The 26,039-nt window shown below is 30.2% G+C and overlaps 2 non-coding genes across 2 annotated transcripts; one reads left to right on the top strand and one right to left on the bottom strand.

The window, feature by feature from the left end:
- Positions 1-3,816: 3,816 nt before the first annotated feature.
- Positions 3,817-3,890, bottom strand: TRNAT-UGU (transfer RNA threonine (anticodon UGU)). Its single transcript has one exon. It is a non-coding gene; the product is annotated as a tRNA-Thr (tRNA).
- Positions 3,891-4,048: 158 nt separating this feature from the next.
- TRNAT-UGU (transfer RNA threonine (anticodon UGU)) lies at positions 4,049-4,122 on the top strand. Its single transcript has one exon. It is a non-coding gene; the product is annotated as a tRNA-Thr (tRNA).
- The last annotated feature ends 21,917 nt before the right edge of the window (positions 4,123-26,039 follow it).

The raw sequence follows: 26,039 nt of genomic DNA, 5'->3' as shown, positions 1-26,039 counted from the left end.
TTAAGTGGCCACTATACACACTGTGTAACATTCACCATTCTGCCTATATTTTAACATCTTTATTCCTTCAATTCTTTCATCTGTTGATGTTTGTGAAGTTAAAGAGCTGAAACCTTTATTTATGCGGGTGAGATTCATCTAATTGAATTATTTCACCTACATACTAGGCAACGCCTAAAAAAATATTATTTTTTCAACTTCTATACTTCTTCATGGACCAGGTAATTTATCAACAATATTTTGAGTTTGTCCAAATTTTTGTAGACAAGGACTGGGTTCAACTCCCTGGGGAGATTTTTATATTAACATATATCAACAGAGATGGAGAACATTTAAGAGAAGGTAATAAAGAAGTCCAGTTCTTGTCTACAAAAATTTGGACCAACACAAAATTTTGTTGATAAATCCACCTGGTCCATGAAGAAGTATAGAAATTGAAAAAAAAACAATTTCAGGCGTTGCCTAGTATGTAGGTGAAATAATTTAATTAGATGAATCTCACCCGCATAAATAAGGGATTCAGCTCTTTAACTTTACAATATGTATGTGTATATTTATGTTTTTCCTTTTTAAAGAAATGATATTATTTTATTTTATTTTTACATCAAAGCATGTTTTTCATTTTTTGCTCAAATTCATTGAACTCCTTAAGAAAGATACCAGTCTCGAAGATGTCACAAAAGTGATGAAACCGGTCACTGGATTTTTCAAATTTGTGGATTAAAGTTTCACTCGTCGTTTATTTCTATAATAAATTACAATGAACTTCTATCAAGAATTTTCACTTGCAAACTTAAATGTTACAACTCGTTGAAAAATGCCTCCAAAATTGAAATATTCGAGAAAATTATCAAAATGTAAAAGTTTATTTTATAGAACAATCAAAACAAAATGTGTATTTTGTTGTTGTTTCGTTATCTCAATCTTTTGATTCGTTTGGTCCGCTAGTTTATTGTATAAATTCAGTCAATAATGCATAAGTCTTGACTGTTTTTGTCTCGTTTTTAATTGTTGTGTTTATAATATTCTTATATTGTGTCAGTGACTATTTTTGTAGAGTTTAAAGTATTTGTCTACAATTACATCAATGGCTTATTGATTTATGAAGATTTGTTATTATTTCAGTTTAAAAAAATCTGTAATAATTCACTCAAGCAAGCATTTTTTAAAATAACGATTTGATTATATTTCTTCCTCTACTAACCAAATTCAGTACGGAAAAGCGTGAAAAAATATTCACCTTTACAACTTTTAATATCTTTTTGTCTGTCTCTCTAAACCCCCTTTTGTCGTTTTCAAAGTAGAGACAAGGAAAGTCAAAATAAAATAAATAAATAAATTCATCACCCAGTTCAAACTCCTTTATGTTGACAGTGACAGGAAACGTACTACTCTACTCTCTGGAGCACCAGAACACCCTCAAGTGACTCCAAAGGCCGGTCACAAAAGCAGCAGACTTATTCAAAGACTACTGGTTGCAAACCGATGGCGTTTTTTTTTTTCAAAAATCTGAACTTCACATTATTTTGTCATTTGTTTAAGGTAACACGATGTTACATCACCGCGTGTAAAGTTTTTTTTTTACCACAGCCTCTTAAGAGTTAAAATAAAAAAAACGATTGTTTCAACACATTTAAAACTTCTATGACTTTACGGCATTTAAACACAATGTGACATAAATGTCACACTTACATTTTCTATCGTTTTTTCATCTCACTGTGAAAATGTTAACTAAAAAATAAGTGTCTTTAATTTATTGCAAAAAGATATGAAAACACTTGGTATTTTTGTATTTTGAAGAAATTGAGTTATGAATGGGTTAATATTGAAAATTAATTGGATTTATTTCCTGCGAAGTTTAAATGGTACGGCAAAAAATTGTTTCTAATTATTTTCATATCATAATTATAAAAGCGATATAAGTATTTTATATGCATAGTTAATAATGTATCCAATTAACTCAAACCATGTGACCTGGAACATCTAATTATATCAAAAACGCGTACATCGTATTCATTGTAAATTTTAATTAATAAATTTATAATTGAAAAGATCACTGTCTAGAAATTAATCCAATTTATTCTAAGTTAAATTGGGGATAATACGGGGGAGTTAATTTTGTTTTATTATAATTAAAGTAACGGGCCAAAGATAAATTTCTGAACACCTTCTTGAACCCTTTTAAAACACCCCTAGAAGTAAAACCAGGTTATGTGAATAATGTTGATGCTTATTTTGCCTTCACATTAACCCCATGGGGCAAAAGAGGAAGGTTAAAGAAATTGTGAATAAGTTACTTATTTGTTGACAGATATTTCAAAAGAGATGGACGAGAAGGAAAAACAGCAGTCTAGCCATTTATAGGGCATGTGTCATTATTGACTTATTAATGATCCATTATTTTAGTTCATAAGACGGTAGCTATCGAGTCAAAAACACTCGATCATGGTTCTCGTTCTTTTATATATAGTAAAAGGCACTGCGTGCCGTGTATGTTAGTAAATAAATAAATATATATAAATATAGGGCTGTATTCTTTATGCCTCTGGACACACATACATATGTTTACACTGAAAAATGATGTAAACAAATAAAAAAACAAACCATCACGCTGTTTTCCCGTAAGGGTCGGCGGAGAGGATAGAACGCCAAATCACAGTCTTTGTATACATATCTCGCTTGCTCTAAATTCATTTGTCTTCTTATGCACGCGCGCCGATTATTCCGACTTTTGACATGTCCATCTTCAAGTATTTTTTGGATTTGGTCATGCCATGTCTTTTTCAATCTTTCTAGTTTTTTGCGTAAATCAACATTCTCACCGTAAATATTTTTAGCCGTTCTTTTGTTGTCCATTCGCTCTACGTGTCCATACCAATGCAGAACTCGTTTCTTGATTTTATTTATAATGCTTATTGAGATATAAGTCCTACAAAATGTACGGATCTCGACAATTGTGCACCGCACCTATCGTACTTAGTTCTACGGAAGATTCGCCTTAGAGATCGCATTTTGACATAATTCAGCCAACTTTCATTCAATTCCATATTTCGCTTCTTTACATAAGGGTCGGCACTAGAATTCCATTGTGAACTGCTAATTTTGACTACTGTGAGAAACGATAAACTTATTTTTTAATGTTGATTTAAGTACACCGTCTACTCTGTTCCTGGCACTCACCCTCATTTCAATATCTTTTTCCATCCTTAGTAAACTCATTTCCTAGATATAACAGTGATATGAATGAAAAATAATTATCCGCCTCGTAGTGTGGTATTTGGCGAGTTTGTCTACTATAATTGAGGTACAGGGTTCGATTCCTGCCAGAATTCAAGCAAAATTACATAGTGTTTCATTTGAAATGAATTCAAAATGTTTTTCCACAAAGTAAATGCTGAAATAATATATTAATCGGACATTGCTCCTTCCGATTACCACTTGTTCCGATCGATGACTTTTTTCTTATGAAGATACCAAAAAATGACTCAATTCGTAGATAACCTCAAAAGATAAGTCGTTCTTTCAAGGTGGTATTTGTAGGCTACCAGAAAGATGAGAGAAAGTAGTTACTAGCAATGGGACATAAGAACATGTTCTTCACTTAAAAAAAAAAAAAAATACGAAAATATATCGAGAACTTATTCATGTCCGTACTGTAAAAATTGATTCGGACATTGGTAAATAATATTTTTTTTGTTTATCTTTTTTTGCTAATTTCTGATCCATACTTGATTCATTTGCGACAAAAATTGTAGTTATTCCTTTCTCCGAAAGACGACGGTATTGTATTATATGTCTTAAATAAAAAAAAAAAGTAGGTCCCGACGAGATTCGAACTCATGATCTCCTGTTTACAAGACAGGCGCTTTAACCAACTAAGCCACGGGACCGATATAATATCTATTATTAAAATGTATTTTAACACTGTGACTTTGATGGCTTAGTTTAGTCACGAAACGGTACTCAAACTACAATAAAGAAATGTAATTGTCTCATGAGTAATAATTTTCGTATCTACGTTTTCTTTTGTCTGTTACAAAATATCACAGGTCCCGTGGCTTAGTTGGTTAAAGCGCCTGTCTTGTAAACAGGAGATCATGAGTTCGAATCTCGTCGGGACCTTTGATTTTTTTTAAAAGATAAAATAAACCTTTCGCGTCATTTTAAAGTAAAAGGTTATTATCTGGATCGTGTTATTTGTTTTAAATTAGCCTGTATTTAAGTTGAATTAAGATTTTTTATCTATGTGAGATTCATTTGACTGAATTGTTTTAAAAAAATTGGATAGCCTCTAAATATTGTCAATCAAACCAACTGGGTCAAGAATGATATTTTTTTAGGGGCTGTCTAGTATTTAGGTGAAATAATTCAGTCAGAAAACTTTCACTGGCATCGGTAAAGGTTCCGGGTCTTTAACTTTACGGAAAACAACAGTTGAGAAGAGTTGGAGGAATATGGGTGTTAAAACATAGTCAGAAGCTATTTCACTCACAGGTAAATGTTACACAGTGAGTGAAATAGCTACTTAAACCCCCCAATGTTGAATGTATAAAAAGCCCTGCGGAGAGGCCGTGTGGCCTTGCGAGGAACTTTTAGGAGACGGGTTTGGATCCCGGCAGATAAGTTAAATGAAATCTCTGCCTTCCGGATCGATCTTGTTGATTTGACTGGCGGCTGGAGATGGCTCTGGGGCACTTCACTTTCTCACTTAATTCGATGATTGTGCGGAGGTGCGGTATTACGATAGCGCGGATGCAGAGCGGTTGTCTCGACGCGGTGGTCAATTTTTAACAAACAACTGGACGGATAAGTACATGGGTACCCATCTCTGTTGTAATATGTTAAATTTTTTTTCATGACGTGAAATAATAATGGCGAATTTAATGAGAAAAATAAATTTTAATTCATCTCAATATATCAAATAATTTAATACAATAATTTACCGCTGCGATTGGAGTTCCAATTGAGTATTATGCACTATTTGATGAAAATACAAAAATAAAAAATAAAGGTCCGCAGACCAAATTTTCACAGTTTCCAAACACCGCTCAGAAAAAAACAGCCAAGAAATAAAATTCACTTTTAAAATATAAACCTCGTAAATTATAAGCAAGGTCAAGAATACTGCAACTTCCGTATTAAAAAAACGCAAATAAGGGAAAAAAGTCGTAATGTCTTTTAACGGGATCGCAATTTTGCAGACGATATAAAGAGAAAATATTGGCTTCAAGAAAATAATTTAACAAAAGAAAAATAAAAAAAAGTAACTTAAGAAGAATGCAACGATAGGTATTCATGTATTGTAAGTTGTTGAATTCTGGTCTCAAAAGTACCTTAAATATAGCTGAAACAGCAAGCAATTTTCTCCACAGAGAAACATCATGTTTTCGTTAGCACTAGTGCTCTTTGTGAGGATTTTCTCTTTGTAAATGGGCCGCAATAAGTAACATTGTCCTATCGATTGTCACCAGTGGTAGGGCCTTTGCAGTAAAGAAAGGTTAAATGATAGGGGTGAAAGTTTAGAGAACCTTAGAATTCAGATTAAGCCAGTGAATCTTGTCACTGGGACGATCCGTTACTAGGGGGTTGTTACACTTAGGTGCTATCAGCGTTACCTGATTGAATATAGTTATGTTCCTGTTCGTTTTGTAAAACAATAATGCACGCATACATTTTAAATAAATGTCGCAGAAAATACAAGCGCTTGAAATATTTAATTCATGATAATTTGAATATTTCAAACGACATATCGAGCATTTTAAAGTCATATTCGATAACAATATGTTTCTTTTTTGGGTGATACCGTGTGTGTTGGATTTATTCCGATGTTTCGGCTACCATTGCAGAAGCCATCTTCAGAATAAACAGGGTAATTACCCAAAAAAGAAACATATTGATAACAGTAACCGTGAAAACCTTCGCTCCTATTCATACTCGATAAGTATGCCTACTTCTAATTTTAATACATAATAAAAAAAGATTACCTTTGTTTCTCTGAGTATCGAGTGTTAAACAATTTTAAAAAAAATGAATTGAAAACGCTTCTTAATTTATTTTAAAGAGCGTTTTCAATTTTTAAAGTTATTGGTAATGGCTAAGTGGTATATATTTGACTAACTCCATACCAGCAAGGGTGTAAACGAGTCTATAAATCAGTCAGAGACTAGCGACATAATTTTAGTGAAAATGTAACATCTTTATTATTATTTATTTATTTGTTATTAAGCATACGTGCAATGGATAAATGTGGTAATTAATATAAACAATTGAATATTTGGTACGATTTTAAACCACCATGTTTAAAAGAGTTGAAGAATTTTCAAATATTGATATGATTATCAAGTGAATTTTTTGTAATACGTGTTTTTATTGATCTTGTTTACATAAATGGGCACATATATTTTAAAGCGATAAAATGGCACAAAAAAACACTTTTTTACTTTTAAGTTTGCTTGTTTTAGAAACTAGCCAAAAAATAAGCCTTAAGTTGTAATCGGTTCATTTATGGGCAAATGCCTGTTCTAAGGAACTGATATGTTACAGCAAAATACCTTTTTGGTATTTGTATTGAATTTCTTTCGCAAAATAAAAAAATAAAATTTAAAAAAAAAAGTTCACGTTGGTGGGAAAAAACAGTTTTGCTGCCACATGTCTAGACCCCATTTACATAACTCCAAACTTTTAAGTGTTTTTTAAAATTTTTTATTTTATTAATGATATCAACGGTAATACATTTAAAACAATATAACAAATAAAACATACAGAGAATAAAACCAACGACATATATCCACAAAAATACATGAATTACTGGTACAATACATGTTAGTGTGTTTGTGAGAGTGTAAGTGTGTATATATTATTGCGCATGTGTCAAAAATATGAAAAATTAGATATACAATGCTTTTATCAAAGAAACTACTAAGTATAAGAGAAATATTTGCGTTTTAAAACGCGCATTTTAAATGATAATTTGTTACAATCAAATGGATAAATAAAGGGAAAGTTTAAATTATACTCACAGCTAAACTTATAAGCGGAAAGTTCTGGGCATAGCTCGTACGAACTGCTGGCACATAAAACAGAGGTGCGGTAGACAGGGGCGTTTAATGATAATTCTTTTAATTTTATTGTTTACAAATAATTGCTTGATAGCAACACGTCCGCTGCTACTTAGCGCATGGACAGTTGGAATTGTCTTACGGAAATCAGTTTTAGATTTAGATTTAGACACAAAAGATTCAGGATTATGAAAAATAAATTAGAATCCTAAAATACAAAAATTTGAAGAAGTAGCACTCGAAAACTAAGGCACTTTTAATGAGGTTATATTTGCATCTTTTGGATAGTCATAAGCTAGCCTAACACTCCTAAAAAGAAACAGCTTGGATTATGGGACATCTTATATATGGCTGTAGATTTGAATAAATAATACAAAATACAATAAAAAATCGGATATTTTATCATAATTGTTAAAATTATATCATTTCTTCAATTTGCATAATTGTAAGAATGTTTGGTTTTGTATTTAAAAATAAAATGGACGTTCTCTTCCGCGTTTTATTATTTTGTATCCTAACTCACCAGAGACGTTTAAGTTTCATGAATTTTGGAATACGTTACTTATTTGTGCACGTCGTGTAATTTCAATTTTAAAAAAGGTTTATCAAACACCGCTAGTTTAGTAGTTGTTAGCATCGGTAAACAAAGCATCCCATTGTCCAAAATAGTACATGACCGGTTATAACCACTTTCTGTTATCAATTTCAGCAAACCTTATTTGATTTTGATTGATGTAGGGATTACACTTCGAATCGAGCAGAATATCCTGTGTTTGAATTGTTAACATCAACATTATTTCCCGTCGTGATGGCGGAAGATTATAACTAGCACTACACATTGTTTGAAGAGAAAACAACAAGATTTAAAAATATAATATAAACTAATAACCAGTAGACCCGACATACGTTGTCCTGCCCAAACGTTGGCTTGCCTGTTATTACCCTGGAAAAAACCTTTTCACTGATAAGTATCGTAGGCAACTGAAATGGCTCAAAATCAGACAGCGGAGAGACTATCACTCCCTCTCACTTCTGTTCAATGTACTTCATAGTCCTAACGCTCCTATATACCTGTGTGGAAAATTTCAACGCTTATCAGTTCATGGTTTACCTCTTCGTTCTCATTCTCAAGGCACTCTCTTAATACCCATACACAATTCCTCTTTCTTCTCTAACTCATATAGTGTCCATGCGGCTCGACTGTGGAATCATCTCCCATCCACCATCAAAGATGTTACTACATTATCTCTGTTTAAATCACGTCTGAATAAACATCTCTTTTCTCTTCCTTAATCTCTCCTCCTTTCCTTTTTCCTCTTTACTCTTTTTTCCCTTTTCCCATTGAGTAATAGTTTTGATTTAAGGTAATTTATAAACAAATACGTTTATTTCTATTTTTATATATTTTTAACTTTTTAATTTATTTTTTTCTATGAATATGTTCTGTAACTTGAATTATAAAAATGAAACTTTTATTTTATTGGTTGGTTGGAAGAAATTGCCATTTGGCAATAAGCCCGCCAATGTACAAATAACATTATGTACAAAAAGTTAAATTAATAAAAATAAATAGATAAGTAGGTACCTAGATACTTGTTTACGATTTAATTCCAAAACTGAAAATTTATTATATTCAAGTATTGAATTTAAGTAGGTACCTAGGTACTTGTTTATAGTTGAATTCCAAAACATAAAATTACTCATTTTCAAATATTTATTATTTTTTGCAAATATTAAACTCGCTCTTCTCATCAACAAGGGCGAAATTTATTCATAAATGTATTTCATGCCAGTTAATATTATTTTAGTATTATTTAAATTTCAATAAAAAGAAAAAAACTGGAAAGAAATTATTATTATTATTATTTAAATCTTAAAGTAGGGCACACATATCATACATATTGTTATGTGTGTTCTAATAATAACATTGCAAATATATTTAATTTATAAATTGTTTATCACATATGTCTTGACCATAAGAAATGCAAGGAAAGAATCTAATTGGGATCCATAAAAAGCGAATGCTGTTTGTTTTTTAAAACAAAAAAAAACAACATCCTTAATTTTTTTTTGTGCGTGCACTCGCTTCAAATGCAACCCTGGTAGGTTGATTATAAAAAGGTTTTTCCTTCTAACCTCTTTTTTCAAAGATTTGATTGAAAATTTTAATATCTACCAACACGCAGTTTACCCTGAAGATGGCTCCTGCAATGGTAGCCAAAACGTCGAAACAAATTCAACACACACGGTATCACCAAAAAAAGAAATAAATTGAATCGTTTTTTTCTATGGACGATTTATTTTTAAGAATACTTTTTAGCCGTATTGAAGCGTGTGAGGGAGAATACTTATCGGGAAAGGACAGATTTATGAAAAGATAACTTAACAAATTACAACACAGATCACTCTAAAACAAAAAAACCGAATAAACAAAATAAGTCTTGCTCGTTATAAAAATACCTCAAGACGAGAACCGAAAAAAAACTTATTTTTACTGTCTCAGTGTTTTGCGCTGTAAATAATAACTGTAATTGAGCGTTTTGGCCTGTTGCGATAATGGTAATAAGAGAAGTACGTTAAAATAACGGTTTTATTTTTCACCTGGATATTTGTTGTGCAAGGAACGGGTAATGTTTATTATTTAGCGCAATCCTGTTTTTACATTATTGTCGTGTTTGATGGTATGAAATTATCCTAATATTATTATCGATATCCGTCGTTCCCCCGCCATTGGTCTATTGATTGTTTTTATGATAATGTTTTCACGTAATAAAGTATGGAGAGAACGCACGCAAGAATTACACAACTATCCATCACAATACCCAGGGTTGCCAGTTGCAAAAAAAGGAATATAATTTTTTTAACATCTTTAGAACAAAAGTTGGCCTTAAAAAATAGTTTATCTTAATAGAATGTTTAATAATATACGTCGGGGACAGCAATTATGTAGTGAACTTGTTTTTGTGGAAAATATTAATTATATAGAAGTTTTTATTTATTTATTTATATACGGCATTTCTGCCATTTACATACATGTGGTATAAAGAGTGCTTAAACATAAAAATATTTAAAAAAAATCGAGTATGAAATATTAATATACTCGTACTATACACATTATTAATAACTTGAAATACATATATATTTTAAAGAAATTATACAATAACAAAATACATTAATCAATCAAATTATAACTATTCCAACCCAATCTTCTGAAGATGATTTACTCTTTTTGATAAAAATATGTTGGTCACTTTATTTTTTAAGTTAGGCAGAGATAAACTAAATATATCAAAATGTGATGCATATTCATTCCCGGTATTCTGTAATATAACAATAGGTGAGTTATATTGAGCTACCGTTCGAGAATTTTGACAATAAAATATTGTAGACATTCTGCTTAATCTAGGTGGTACATAGAATGAAATCAATTTCAGTAGATCAGGGGTATCAAACATTAGTTTTATTATTTTATATAAAGTCGTAAGATCGGTCGATGTTCTTCGTTCTTGCAATTGAGTTAATTTTAGAGATTCTAAAATTTTGTTAAAATTTAATTGATTTCGGAATATTCTTACCATGATCCACGAGCTATGGGCTGCGTCATAGAGCCGATGGTAATTCGTAATAATGGTTGGTTGCTTTATTTGTATACTCAAAAACCTATCTTAAAATTAATATATCTAAGAAATTTATTCTAAATGCTCTCAATAGAATCTGAGAAAGTGATTTGATAAGGTGACCATATTGGAGAATTATAATCTAGTTTATTACGAAGTTGCGTGTTATAAATCTTCTTCTTTCTCTTTTCCACATCCGCTCCTAAGTAAGCGTGTGGAAATCACCAGTTGCCTCCAGGAGACCCTATCGTCAGCTAACACTCTTGCCTTCTTCCACGTCAATCCAGCGCCCCTGAGTTCCGTCAAATAAAGTCAAAAGATCGTCTTCCGCAGCAGGTTTAACGTTTATGCAATTTGAGTTTGGATTCTTCAAGGACGTTAAAAACGATGATGATTCAATGGTTTAGATTTTTTACGGTGTGACAATTTACTATTGTCCATAAATGACTCTTTCAAAACTTAAGCTAAAAATTCAAAACATTAAACTTCTGAGTTGCGAAATTAGGTGCATGAATGAAATAAGGAATAGGGTGGTTTGATTTTATAATTAACATTGAAGTCTGAGAACAGTCGCAACACCCTCCTATTTATTTTACTTTCTCTTCTTAATTCATTTTTATTTTTGCTCCTTTCTTTGTGTAAAATGCATTTCTGTCTTCATATTTAAAGATGCACTTCTGTTCTTTCCACTTTAATACTAATGTAAATATGATAATTCGATATTTTTCTTTTTATCCTAAAAATCATTTATATATTTTTTGCTACTCCTTTGTAAAATACATGTCTGTCTTTATTTGTATATATGTATGTAAAACATGTAAAAGCCTAAAAGGCGTTTAAATAAATAAAAATAAAAATAAAATAAAATAAATACATAACGGACGCTTTGAGGGTGTGGTGGAGAACCTGGCTTGAAAGTAAGCTGCGGATATCTCAAGAGAGGTCCGGATTGACGTGGGAGAAGGCGAAAGTTCTAGCTAGCGATAAGGTCTCCCGGAAGCGTCTGGAGATGTTCACATGCTCCACTTAGAAGCGGATATGGAAAAATAGAAGAACAAAATTTAATTTCACAAAAGCATTGGTCTCGTGGTGTAGTGGTCAGCGCATTTGTCTACCATGCAAGAAGTCTCGGGTTCGATTCCCGACATGGTTGATATTTTTTTATTATTTTTATTTTATTGAAATAAACGGCACTTAGTGCCTTTTACATATTAGTTACAAATACAATTAAATATACATACATGTAAGCATAAGTAATACGATTAATTTAGAAAGTCTAAGAAATATAAACTACATAAAATAATAAAATATTACCAGTTATAGAATTATAGATAAAAAAAGTTTATTTGATATTAGAAATACTTTGAACCTGTATATTAAATATGATTTAAAAGAGTGCTTTTACACTTGAATATTTCATTGTCCTTACCTTACCTTCATGAAACAAAATCTATCAAGATACGCTGCGATTGGTTACCAATGCAGTGCCCCATGCACCATTACGTGCGGAAAAGGAATGATGATAAGAACATTAGATACGCGATAAATGTATTAATTTCATAATTAATTGACCCAAATGCCAGTTAGTGCACAAATTTTTATTTACAAAAGTTTTTGGTTCGTTTTCCGAAGGTTTTTGAGAACGGGCAAAAAAAAAAAAGTGTTTTCCGTTTTACAACCGGATATCTGACAACCCTCAATGCACCCTCATGAATGTAATATGTATAGCTAACGTAACAATATGGTATTTTTTACAAATTAGGAAGACGGTTGAAAATAAGTGAATGCTCAAAGAGGATTCTTACGATTCTTATGATATTTTAACGAGGTACAAAAAAAGGTTTCATTCGTAATTTTCGGGTTTAAAATCGAGCATACACAAAATGGCTGAAAGTTGACGTCGCGTCACTTTAATGACACGCATGCCGCCGAGTAAAGCAAGCCTCTGTGTGGTAACGTAATACATGCCGTTTTTTCTTTTATGGGGCGCGAAACGTCTTTTTCTTGTTTTCAAGTAATTTTAAATAAGCGTACTTTGGACCATTCGGTTGAATCTTTTTTTGCTCGTTAATTGAACTGGTACACTAATTAAGGTATTAAACGGCCCAAAAATGTAATAATATAGGATGCAAGATTTGACTTCATGAATATCGTGTCGTATAATTACGCAAATTCTGTGGTCAAATTCAGAACAATTAGAGCACGTCCTATTTTTCAACAAATATTCGAGCCAAGACCTGCGTGCGCATTCTACGCCTGTGATAATGTTAACTGTCAACTTCAACTTTTTAATATCACATAAAACGAAATAAATAGGTTGGCACTATAAATTTACACCGTAGGCCCATCTTCGTATGCCACACTGCGTGAAGACTACACTCGTGCGAGTGTGCCCAATATTCTCTACCTTATTCTCCTACCTTATTCTCCTGCCTTATTCTCTACCTTCCGTTACAAATACAAGAATTACTAGATACTCCACCCTGATGCTGCAAAAAATAAAATAATAAATACAACCTTCGGTCAAAGAGGATTGGCCTCCTACTCGGTTAAAGTGTACAATCTACTTCCATTATCCATAACATTAGTAAGTCTCACAATGTAAAATTGCTATTAAGAAATGGATAGTAGAGGTGGGTTGAGCACGGATCGATGAGTGGATCAAGCCAAATAGGTAAAATTTGTGTACCTACTGCTTTATGAAATTTGTTCTATTGATCTATATAAATTGGTTATGTTTTTTATGAGAATTTTAGTTTTTTATTGTTTATTATGTAAATGATAATTATTATTTTTATTGTTATTATTATGTTTGCTTTGTTAAATAGCTAATCTAAGGCATGTTTTAAATTTTGTAAAATGTTTCCCTCGGAACGGGACACCCCAGCGAGGGAACATTATTATATTTAAAAAAAGAATACAAACAATGTAAAAGTATAAAAAATAAAGTATAAATAAATAACACACTTTTTTAAAATTAACCAATAACAACAGGGATGGAGAGTACCTTAAATAAGGGAATATGGAAGTCAAGGCATTTAAAGGGCTTTTTACAGGAATTTACACTTTGTTAAAAGTGTTAAAACACGTTTGTGGTGTCCACACCGTAAAAAACGTACGTGTTTCTCACTTTAACCTACTGTAGTACTACAATAGGGAAACATCATGTTTTTTTTTTACATTTTTAAGTAACAAATGTCTATAAAATACTGTCCAGTAAAAAAAAAAATGTTTTGCTTTTTAGTAGAGTCAAAAAATTATTGTTATATTTGTAATTTTGATTTTCCGCGAAAACGGTCATTGCATTGACCATGCCCCTTTTACATTGCGCTTCATGTTTATTTGTTCCTGACTATTAAAATACGTTTAGAACATTATCCTATTCACGTTCTTTCAACTTTGTTCCTTTCGATTCAAATTTTTATGGAACATCATCATGAATCTTGACGTGACAATTATCAATTCAAAATACCTCGGATTTTTCTAGGGACACATTTTTCTACATTTTCTTTTTTAGTTACAAATAAAAACATTTCTCCAAAATATTCATATTGATTTTGAAAAAAAAAGAATTATTCTAAATCCATCATTTCATATATTTTAATCGATATTTGTAGTATGTGATATTTGACAATTGTGCGCTTCACATGGTGTGGTCTCATTGCTAATTTGTATATTATTTATTTATTATATGTACGGTCTAAGCCAATTACAACAGTTACACGAAGAAACATAAAAACCATAAGCTGAACAAAAAGAATATTAAACTATGTAGCAAAGACAAATAAGGGCAATAAAATAATGGTATACTGACATGTAACATCAGAGATGAGGGAGATTTTATAAAAGGTAATATAGAAGTCTAGGCATCTACAGGGCTTATGATTTGTTATTGTCTGGTTTAAAGTGACCGCTTAACACACTGTGTAAGCTTCACTATTCTGCTCATATAAGAACATCTATATTCCTAAAATTTTTTAATCTGTTGATGTAATGGTATAAAATATATTCATAATCACGATAGGCATATAAGACTTTGAGCTTAACCATGCTTATACATATATATTGTAAATGTTTAATATATTTCCAATTGTTCTGGGAAGCTAAACTTTTAGATATAAGACAAATATATTGTTTTCAATGTTCAATATATATATTTAAGAACCAAAATGTATTTACAAGTAATTCAAATAGATCAAGTCAAATAAGGAATCGTGTATTAGAAATACAACATTATTAAACGAGGCTAGCACAGGGACATGCATAGTTTATAGGCCCAACATTTTTGAATAATTTTTTATTGACAATATTTTATTGATCCCAAACTTTCGAAATTTTTTTCTTTTCAAAAACACGCACTATCCTGGATTCAAACTAAAGATATGAACTTCTTTTGATATATTTTATTGTCCTTTAATAATAAGGAATATTTTTATGTTTTTTATTTTATATTTTCTATTTCCTTTTTTAATTACTATAAAATGAAAAAGTACCTCATAAACTTTTACGGATTTTTTTATTTTATTTTCAATAATCAAAAATAGTAAACCTGTCTATTTATTATAGGAGCAAAAATTCGTAAATATTTCTTGTATACCCACAAACAGGCCATGTCTTTTTTGTGATTTTTTTGTTTACTATTTTTACTGTTAATATATAATTCGTAATTATTCTTAATGCTTTTTTTACTCTGTTTTACCTCTTTAGAATATTGTAAAATAACAAAATTTAAATAAATATATATGTACACCGTTTGTTGAGATTTTAAGAGCGGTGAGTTTTCAGAGGTATGTTATTTTACGCTGCCCTGCTAAGGGTTAAAAAAAATCTACACAAATCCTTACACGCTCAGACAAATATATTCACAAAGGACAAAAGTGACAGATTATTATCGCGGTCTACCTCTTAAGGGTGTCTTTTGAAGTAGTGTCCTTTGCAAACGGGATGAGGGCATACAAGAGGAAAACTCATTTCTAGCCTTTGTTAGCTATGGAACACCTGCGCCAATCGGAAATGACTTAAATTAAAAAGGTTTTGATTAAAAATTTCTGGTTGAACTTTGTTCATTTGAAATTTATTATGAATTATTATGCAAAATCAAAGAAAACCGAAAAAAACTATTGAAAGAGATTTCTGACTTTATGAAAAACTGAAATTGTAATTTAAACACACATATTACATTGTTTCTATTTTCTCTTTCTTTTAAGACATTGCGCATTTTTAGGTTTATATGTTTACGTTCTTTAAATTTTTCGTTTTTATATTGACATATTGTTTGTCTTATTTTTATTAACTATAATTTTTATATAACCCATTCAGTGTGTATAACTACATTATGTAAACATATTACAACAGAGATAAAGAACATTTAAAAAAAGGTAATAAAGAAGTCTAGGCATCTACAGGGCTTATGACCTGTCAATGGCTGGTTTAAGTGGCCACTTTACACACTGTGTAACATTCACCATTCTGTCTATATTTGAATATCTATATTCCTTCAATTCTTTCATCTGTTGATGTTTGTGAAGTTAAAGAGCTGAAACCTTTATTTATGCAGGTGAGATTCATCTAATTGAATTATTTCACCTACATACTAGGCATCGCCTGAAAATGTTATTTATTCAATTTCTATACTTCTTCATGGACCAGGTAATTTAATGTGAATTTAAGGTAAATGTTACACAGTGTGTAAAGTGGCCACTTAAACCAGCCATTGACAGGTTATAAGCCCTGTAGATGCCTAGACTTCTATATTACCTTTTCTTAAATGTTCTTTATCTCTGTTGCAATATGTTAATATAAACAGCTCCCCAGGGAGTTGAATCCAGTCCTTGTCTACAAAAATTTGGACAAACTCAAAATATTGTTGATACATTATGTTACATTTTCATTTTATTTTCTCGTATTTCTATTTTTGTAAATTTAAGTTGATTTGGTATTATCTTCTGTCCTTCCCATCCCCTCTCCTCTCTACATAGTAAAGGGTTAATGTTTAATTTTTTTATATTTTGTTAATCTTTGTTTTTAATTTTGTTTAATATTATAAGATTTAATATGTCCATGTACTTGTTATTTTTATTAACTGAATTAGTTGGAAGAAATTGCCTTAAAGCAATATGCCCGCCCTTATATTTATATAAATTGTTTATGTATACAAAGTGTTAAATAAATGAAATAAATAAATATCTAGTGTAAAGTTATTAAATTTGGACACTTTAGAATATATTAATATTTATGTGCGACATACCAATGTGTATAATATAAATATATGTAACCTTGTTAAAGATACCGGTTAGTAAAGAATAAATAATAATGTTGTTGTACGAGTGTTAAAACGATAATTTTTATTCAATAATTTTATTTAATAAAGGTATCCAGGCAGATGAAGAATACTCTTCTGTGTGTGGAATACCAAAACACGAACGAGTGTTTTTCACACGATAGCTACTCTCAGGTAAAAATCATCCAAAAGGAAATCAAGTGGAAACAATTCCAGCTCGCCAGCAGGATTGAAGAAAAATATTTGTTTTAAAGGTGGTTATTGTCCTTTGGCTGGAACCTGAAGCAAAAAACTGATCACTTTACCGTCAAGTAAAAAAAAAAGAAGATAATATTTATTTTTTGTTTTAATTTAGTGTCTTGTGTGCCAATAGGTGCAGATAGGGGAGAGGTGATAAATAAATATTAGTATTTATCTGAAAAATGTATAAAAACGTCACACTTATTCCACTTATGTTATTAGCTATAAAACGCGTCTTAAAAGAAAACAGCTAAACCTAGCACCTAAAATGACAAGATCATTTGGTCAAAGGAGTCAAATATACCTTGGATCAAGAATATATAACAATATACCATTTGCCACAAAAGCAGATAAAAATCTTGAGAAATTTGAACGATTTGTAAAAAAAATGGCTACTTGATTTGGGTCCCGAGAACCGTCTTGAGATGGTCACACCACTAAAGCAGTTAACTAGTTTAAATACAATTATTTTTGCATTTCATGTTTTGTATTTGTATCCACACAGTGAATCTATGAATATATGTCATATACTCGGATGTTTGGCATTTGTGCGGATATTGGGCCACCGGGAGCTGACAGTGGCTTGTTACTTGGCCTAATGTCTGCACAGTAGTTAAATGTGTGAGCTGTACTAATAATATAATGTTGTTTCCTTTTTTTTTCTCTTTTTTTCTTTCTTTTTTTCTCTTACTATATATTACTATTATATGTAAAAGTATAAATAAATAAAAATGTATGTATATCTGTGTGGATTTAAATATGTATATGTTAAATTTTATATTTATTTTTATATATATTTTTAGACACTATAAATATAAATAAAATGAATGCCTCGTCACGGGTTGTGCCCAGTGAGGTATTCATATTTTAAAAAAAAGTTTTATCTAAAACGTGAAATAGAAAATATATATTTTTTTTCATCAATTGCGAGTGTACAAAAATAAAAATTATACAAAAATCACAGTTAAAAACATATTTACTAAATTATTATAATTTAAACAACTAACTTAGATAAAATGAGCAGCAAAGATTAACTTTAAATTCCATCATATAACTAAATAGGTGCCATTTAAATCGTTACATGTTTTAGAAAATAAATATCCCATAGTTCAAAAAATATTTATTTATTTAAATTAAAAGTTTTAATGCAATTCATTAAAAAAAAGAAAACATCAACTTATTAGCGAACGTGGTAATAAAATAAATGTTACATTATATTTTGATAAAGCAGTTAATTATACCCCAGAGGCAATATTAAGTTTAAGCAAAATTTTGTAATAACACACAATTTTACTAAACAGATACCCCGTTGAGTCAACCATACAATTTTCTACTGAGATAAAACTCTAAATTTTCCACATTGAAGTTCGTCTGATAGTAATTCCATCGTTGAGTAAAATGATTTTATATAAAGTCATTTCATTTCCGCAAAGGAACACCCGCGGATAAAAACGGATATTGCCTCCTTCCTAATTAGGACCCTGAGCCTCAAACTAACTCACCCCTTCATATTTATTTCCAGGCCACCCATTCTAATGATAACCGAACGGAAATTTTATTCTCGATAAAACATTCAATATTATAACTAGAATTCTTTAAGACCAGTTTCTTTTACGGCGAACAAACTTTTTAAGCGAGTCTGGAGAAAACAGTGCGCATGTGTTACTTACATTTGACACAGATAAATTATTGAATGCAGAGATTAAAGAAATCGATAAATTATTTCATGTGAGACTTTAAAAAAAAATATCAAACGTTTTTGGTCATTAAACAATTTTATTGTTTTTTGCATATATGTTATAAAGTAAAATGGATTTAAAAAAAAATATTAACCCTTTTAATAAAAACATTTAATATTATTTATATTAACCCTATTAATAAAAACATTTAATATTATTTAAATAACTTAGTGGTCAAACAATTTAACTAATGTTAGTAAACATATATCAACTTCCTACCAATTCCTCAATATTATATAAAACATTATTTAATTAACGTTAGTGGATGTTAAGACTTGGTGGTGTTCGCATCTCTATAAATCTGCACGTGATTTATATGTCTTTGGAAATACTTTATATATATATATATACTACGGGTGATGGTGAAGGTGGAGGTGTATTAAAGTATTTGCATGTTGGTGTTGGGATTGTCTTGACAGTGAGACGGGTACGTCTCAAAATCGGTAGACTAAAAAGTCAGTAAGTGGTTATAAATTAATCTTTACTAACATTAGTTAAAAACATTTAAGTCTATCATTCATTGAATATCTCTTTTTTTCAGGAAAAAGTATTCATTACGATACTAAAAAGTAAACCGTAGCAGGCGTATAATCCCAACATTTTTAAACGTATATTAATTTGTTGATAACCAAATACTTCATCCAGAACATTGAACACTCTTGGGGCCATAGAGGAGAAATTTCTTTGAGCGAAAGTCGGAAGTGTTTTTGGTATTAAATAATTCAAATTACTGGAAAACTTCATACGATCGCTGGGATCTCCTTTTGTAACCGCATGACCAGAAATGTGTCAATGACTCTTATAAAAATAATTGTCTAATGGCTAGTTCCTTCACACATTGAAACAATGCCTCAGGTGGGCAAGTAAGGGGATATTATTAACCAAAAGTACATTACGTAAATATAGAAACGTCGATGAGAAAAAGATCTTAAATGTCTTCTCGAAATACTTAATGCTATTTATAATGTCCTATTTCTGTTGCAACCAATCTCTTTTAATTTTCTTAATATTGTCACCAGAAGTCAAAATTTTCTATTTTTACTAAAATTTCTTAGAACAACTTTGGTTTTTATGCCCCAACGTTCAGAATGTACTGATTAGTTAATTTTTCGCACAACTTGGGTTCTTGGGATGGATCTTTGCACTTTTTGTAAATCTCTTCGTCCCTAACACAGTGTGGGATGAGGGAGGATCCACATTGTTTACCTCGAAGTCTAATATGTAATACTTCTTCACAATATTTTAAATAATCCCACTTAGCCTGTTTATCTGAGAGAGATCTTCCAACCTCTTTCACAACACGGACTATCTCTTCGTTTAAGTAACGAGAGAACCCCTTTAATGCCCTGTCATCGCTCTAATTTTCTTACTTCTTTTTTCACAAAAGTAGCCGCTCGATTGTGGAATAATGTACCCATTAATGCTAAAGACGCCCCTTCTTTATTTATATTTCAGTCAAGATTGAAATTTCACTATCCAAATAAAATGGTTCCTTTATCCTTCTTTTTACCTTCCCACCCTCTCTCCTCTCTTCACAGTATAGTGTAAATTTTTATATTCGTAGTATAGTGTTAATTTTTTTTATATATTTTTATTTTGTTAATCTTTGTTTTAAATTTTTGTATAAAATTGTTAGTTTCAATATGTCCATGTATTTGTAATTTTCTCAAACTGAATGGTAGTCCTATACTAATAAAACAATAACATATAAAAGAAAAACTAAAACTTCTTAATTAAAGATGCCTAGCTAATCAAATGTAAGAAATTGAAAATCGTTATTTTACAAATATAAAGTATATACTCGCATATGTGCCAAGAATACATGTTAGTTAAACATAAATAATAAAGTATAATACATAATAATAGATCATGTTTTTTAAATATTTTACTCGATACTATCATTTTATTGTCCTCATTTGTCTTTGCTATTTATATTTAAAAACAAGTTATAATATAGTGAGGTGAGGATAAATTCAAAATACTTGGGACACTTCCACTTTTTTATTTGACCAATTAGCACTTTCACCCTCTAATGGGCATATTCAGATTTTAATATTATTATAACAGTATTAGGATCATTTATATAAAACCAATATTTATCGTATGTAAAGGTTAAACATAAAAATCAAATAAACCGAAAGAGATGCAATAATAATTCCATGGAACAGAATGGTAAAAAGTTATTTGATAAATGTGTATTCAGTTTCATTTAATGATTATTGTTACTCTTTTAACTTTTTGGTTTTAATGTTAAACCTATACATAAGATAAATTTTGTTTTGTTTTGTTTTATAGAGTCTTTATTCAATAAAATATACATATTATTACAATATTAATACATTATAAAGAAAACAAAGTATTAAGATATATTTTGTCCCGATAAACTATTCAATAATAGTTTGTCATCGGGTGCTCAGACATTAGTTTTAATTAATAATCAAATAAGAAGAGTACAGACATAATACTGTATACGTATAAAAAAATAAACATAAAAAAATATTTAAAGATTTTTTTTTTTAAAGAATAGTAATTTACTTAAATATATTTTAAATATGAGAAAAAAAAACAATAAACACATATATAAATAGTGTGTGCTCAAAATTAATATAAGCAAAGTAAAATAAATCGAGAATTTCAATTCATATCTACAGAAAAAAAATTGAGTTAGAAAATTAAAAGTACATATTAAAATTAAGATCTAAAAAATGTAAGTGAAATACGAAAGTAAAAAAGTAATAAAAGAAAAGAAAAGAAAAGGTTGACCCAAGAAAATAACAAAAATGTATTCAATGAGAAAAAAATAAATAAAATAATAATAATAAGTAAAAAAATGTATTACATAATAATAAATCAATAAAGGAACGTTTTATCTACTAACCACTTACGTAATAGAAACATAATTTAATTTTTACTGTGACATGTTTTCATGTCAAGTGGCAACAAATTAAATACTTTTGGAACAATATAATCCAACGTACGTTGTCCATATTTATTTTTAAATTTTGGTACTACTAAGCCATCAACAGATGTACATCTTGTTAGATAGCTGTGTTCTAATTTGTTTTTATAAATGATCCTCACACTTTGTGATATTTACTAGTCTAAAGATGCCCATTAGAGTATGAAAGCGCTTATTGGTCAAATAAATAAGTGGAAACGTACCAAGTATTTTTAATTCATAAATTAAATTCAAATGGATACAAAATACGGGAAATAGGATACAAAAAATGGGTAAAAATTAGAGCATTATATTGAATGACGTCACTAGTTTATGTGAATCAATCTATGGTATGAGAGCTATTGAAGATTTCCGGTCTGCTTGCCGCTTCTGCGCTAATGTGAAGACCTGAATGAGTATAAGCGGAAATTAACCTTTGAAGTCATACGCGGAGTTATTTTAGAAATTCAAAACTTTAAAAAATCGTAGCGCTGATAATACGATATACAGAAATTTAAAAAAAAGTTTTTTGGCTTAGTTTATTGGTCAATTAACATTTTTTTTCAAACCACTGAACTTCTTCATTTCGTCAAGAATTGTCGACAAAAAACTAAAATGAACTAGTATTTAAGTTTTGTTTTTGCAGTTTCCTGCATGTGTATTTATTCATGTCAATGAATTAATTTTTGAATATTATGTATGAATTATGTTGAAAGCTTGTCAAATAATTGATCTAGTATTATTTTATGAATTTAAATTAATGTTCATTTTACTTTCAAATATAACGCCAATCAAAATAATTGTTTTCAATCACTTCTCGTGTACATAATAAACGTAGGTATCTTCTTCGATAGATGTGATTAAGCGGCATCTGTTTATTTATAGCGAGGGTTGCGTACTAAAATTAATATTGCAATGAGTTTGTATAATGGAGCTACCTCATACGTATTATCAATTTAGCACGTGTCACCAAGTGGTAATTCTGTAGCAGAAATCCTCGTAAACTAATAATAACCACGATTCAATCGGAACAAGGGATCACGGTATCAGAAACGGCTGGCATTAATTGGACAAGCATCCAGTTGTTATCGGAACTATAATCAGATGGAATCATCTGATTTTCGGAAGCAAATATTCATTTCAAACGGACTATCGAAAGGAATATACTATACAAAACAAATATTTCATTAGAAAATACAGACATTTAATTACAAATTAAATATACAGAACATACTTTTTTTAATTTTACAGTTCCTCTCCAGAAAAGAAAATTTGACAATAAATTGTTTCCAAAAAATTTTATATATTTCTTCAAAAGTCAAATTCAAATATTTCCTAAATCCATAAATTTCTTATTATTAACTAACCACCCTATTAGACACCTCGTAACAAAGTGTCGCGGGGTAAATACAAGAGTTTTTTAAAATTATTATTATTATTCAAATATACATATTTTTTACTTATTTATTTTATTAATACAGTTATACATTTTTCCAGTTCTAACATTTCAATTTTCTTATTTTTACTAAAACTAAAATCTAACCATGCCACTTTCAGTAGCTTGTTAGTGGAGATTTACATTTAAACTAACATTTTTGATATTATTTTCATCAATAACAACAGTGAATTTACAGATAACAGCTGAAAAAATCAGTAATATACATGTTTATTCAAATTTGTATATATGTTTTTTCTAAGTACAAAAAAACATATGAAAAATTGAAATATTTACACGTAACTACTATTCATATATAAACTTTTTATCGAGTAGTCACTTTTTTTATTTTGCTCTCGTTACATTGTTTGTTAAATTTAAGTTCTTTCGGCAGTACATTAAAAATGCTAGGTACTTAATATTTAAGAGTTCTATTACCATACTTATTAGATATATTTTTTGTACTTCAAAACCATCATTATACGTGAAACGTGTATTATGGTTATGTTTGAGAGGAATTTTGAAAGTATTACTATTAAATTGTTCTAAAATGATGCAAAACCACAGTAATCCTAGAACAGGCAAAGTTTCAAGTGTTATTTGGCAGAATAACGTTATCACTTCTTATTCTGTAAATCTCTGCTGGTTTAATACTCTTAACTATATAATTCTGTAAACCCTGGATAGTTTTAACATTGGTTTTAGTCAATGTTATTTTATTGATGAATGCATTATGTTATTTCAAATAATTTAAACACATAAATATAAGTAGCACAAGTTCTTGACTATCCCATAGATGTGAGTATAAAATTCCTTTTGACAAAAATGATTCAATTAAATAACTATTATGTAACAATATATGAGTTTGTACAAATGTTTGTACACAAAAGACTGGATTTTACCCCCCCGGGAGTCATTTAACCAACTGGTTCAAAAAGAAGTTTAAAGATTAGAAATTGTTTGAAAAGTATGTGAAATAATTCAGTCAGTTAAATCTCTTCACAACAATAAAGGTTTCAACTCTTTAATTTCACTAAAATTAATAAAAAGAATTGAAGAAATGTGGAAATACACAGTGTTTAAAGTGGCCACTTAAACCACCCAATGACAGGTCATAAGTCCAGTAAATGCCTAGACTTTCTTATTACCTTATTCAAGGTATTCTTCATCCCTGTTGTAATTTGTTAATTTTAAGTATTATGTAATTTTGACTTACATAATAGTTATTTAATTATGTATTATGTAATTGTAAATTTTATAATATAGATACCAATCTGAAAAATGTCACAAAAGTTTTGAGACTGGAGCCTGGGTATTCCAAATTCATGGATTATCACACGTCTTTTATTTCCATAATAAAATCAATATGTTTTTATGCAGTAAAATTAATAATAAAAATAAATAAATACACCACAGTGATGTCTGTGCTAGTCGGTATTCAGTTCAGGTATGATATTACTGAGATCTATGACAAATTTTGATGTTGACTTCTCATCAGATTTTCCACCCGGATGGTGCAATAGCTGTCATCGCGGAGGCTGGTCACGTGGCAGACACGTGGTCCTCTGTTCCTGCTTGCACCGAGGGAAGATTTACCAGGAGTACGTGTGTAGCGTGGCTCAGCTAGAATCTGAATCTGGAACACATACTGACCGGTTTAACATTTTCTCCCTGGGTTTCTTTGGAGCGTGCTTTGGCTTATTATTTAAACACGGTTTGGTTGCAATTCCAGAAAAAAAAAAGGATTGCCAACTTCAAAAATCAATTTTTGATTATATAGTCGGTCTTGCGGTGTAATGGTTGGCGTATTTGCCTACCATGTAAGAGATCTTAGGTTCTATTATCGGGAAATATCATTTCAAATGATGTTTTTACACTAGAATATTTCATGGTCCCTGGTACATGGAGCGTAAGAGTGATTACCTTACCTTCATGTTACAAAATTAATCAAGATACGCTGCGATTGGTATACTAATGCAATGTCTTACGGAAAAAAAATTGATATGACTTTTTTTTTACATAAATAACTTTCAAAGCCATTAATGATGTTCTAAAATAATCCACCTATATATTCACACTTACATATTTATTTATTTTTTTCCTTTAAAGACAAAGATTAATAATAAAATAATGCGACCTATCTGGGGTTTCCCGTGCTGAGAACATTTAGCAATGCACTTATATATACATGTAATCATATATGTATGTTTGTATATATGTATATGTATATTTGTACCTCAGAGGCAGATGGATGCAAATCCAGAATTTTGTTTTTTACAACGTTACAATGTTTATGGCACATCAATATGGTAAACAGTAAACTCAAACATTCGGAAAATCATCAAGGAGTTTCCTATTCAAATCCCTCCCACTAAAGGAAATTCAGCCCTAAACTACTCTCTTGAAAATAGTTTTTGTCTTTGAGAGCTTAATATGCTCTTCTGAAATATTGAACACTCTTGGTGCGATAAATGAGAGATGTCACTAAGCAAAAGTACTACGGGTTTTGAGTATGACATAATTCATGCTCTGAGAAAGCTTCGTACGGACATTTTGCTGAGACCTCTTCTTATTGTTCGACCATAAGTGTGTTATTGCTTCTTTAAGGTACAGTTGACTCATATCTAGCACCTTCATGTATTGGAACAGCTGTTCTGACAGGCATGTTGGAGGGCGCTGGAATATTATTATCAATAAAAATTTCTGTGAAATTAGGAGAAACTTTAAAATGG

Source organism: Micrasema longulum, unplaced genomic scaffold (assembly GCF_059751315.1).
Source record: "Micrasema longulum isolate JH-2025_06_02 unplaced genomic scaffold, ASM5975131v1 h1tg000830l, whole genome shotgun sequence".
Lineage (NCBI taxonomy): Eukaryota > Metazoa > Arthropoda > Insecta > Trichoptera > Brachycentridae > Micrasema > Micrasema longulum.
The sequence above is the reverse complement of the archived record's forward strand: the minus strand, read 5'-3'. Positions and strand labels throughout refer to the sequence as shown.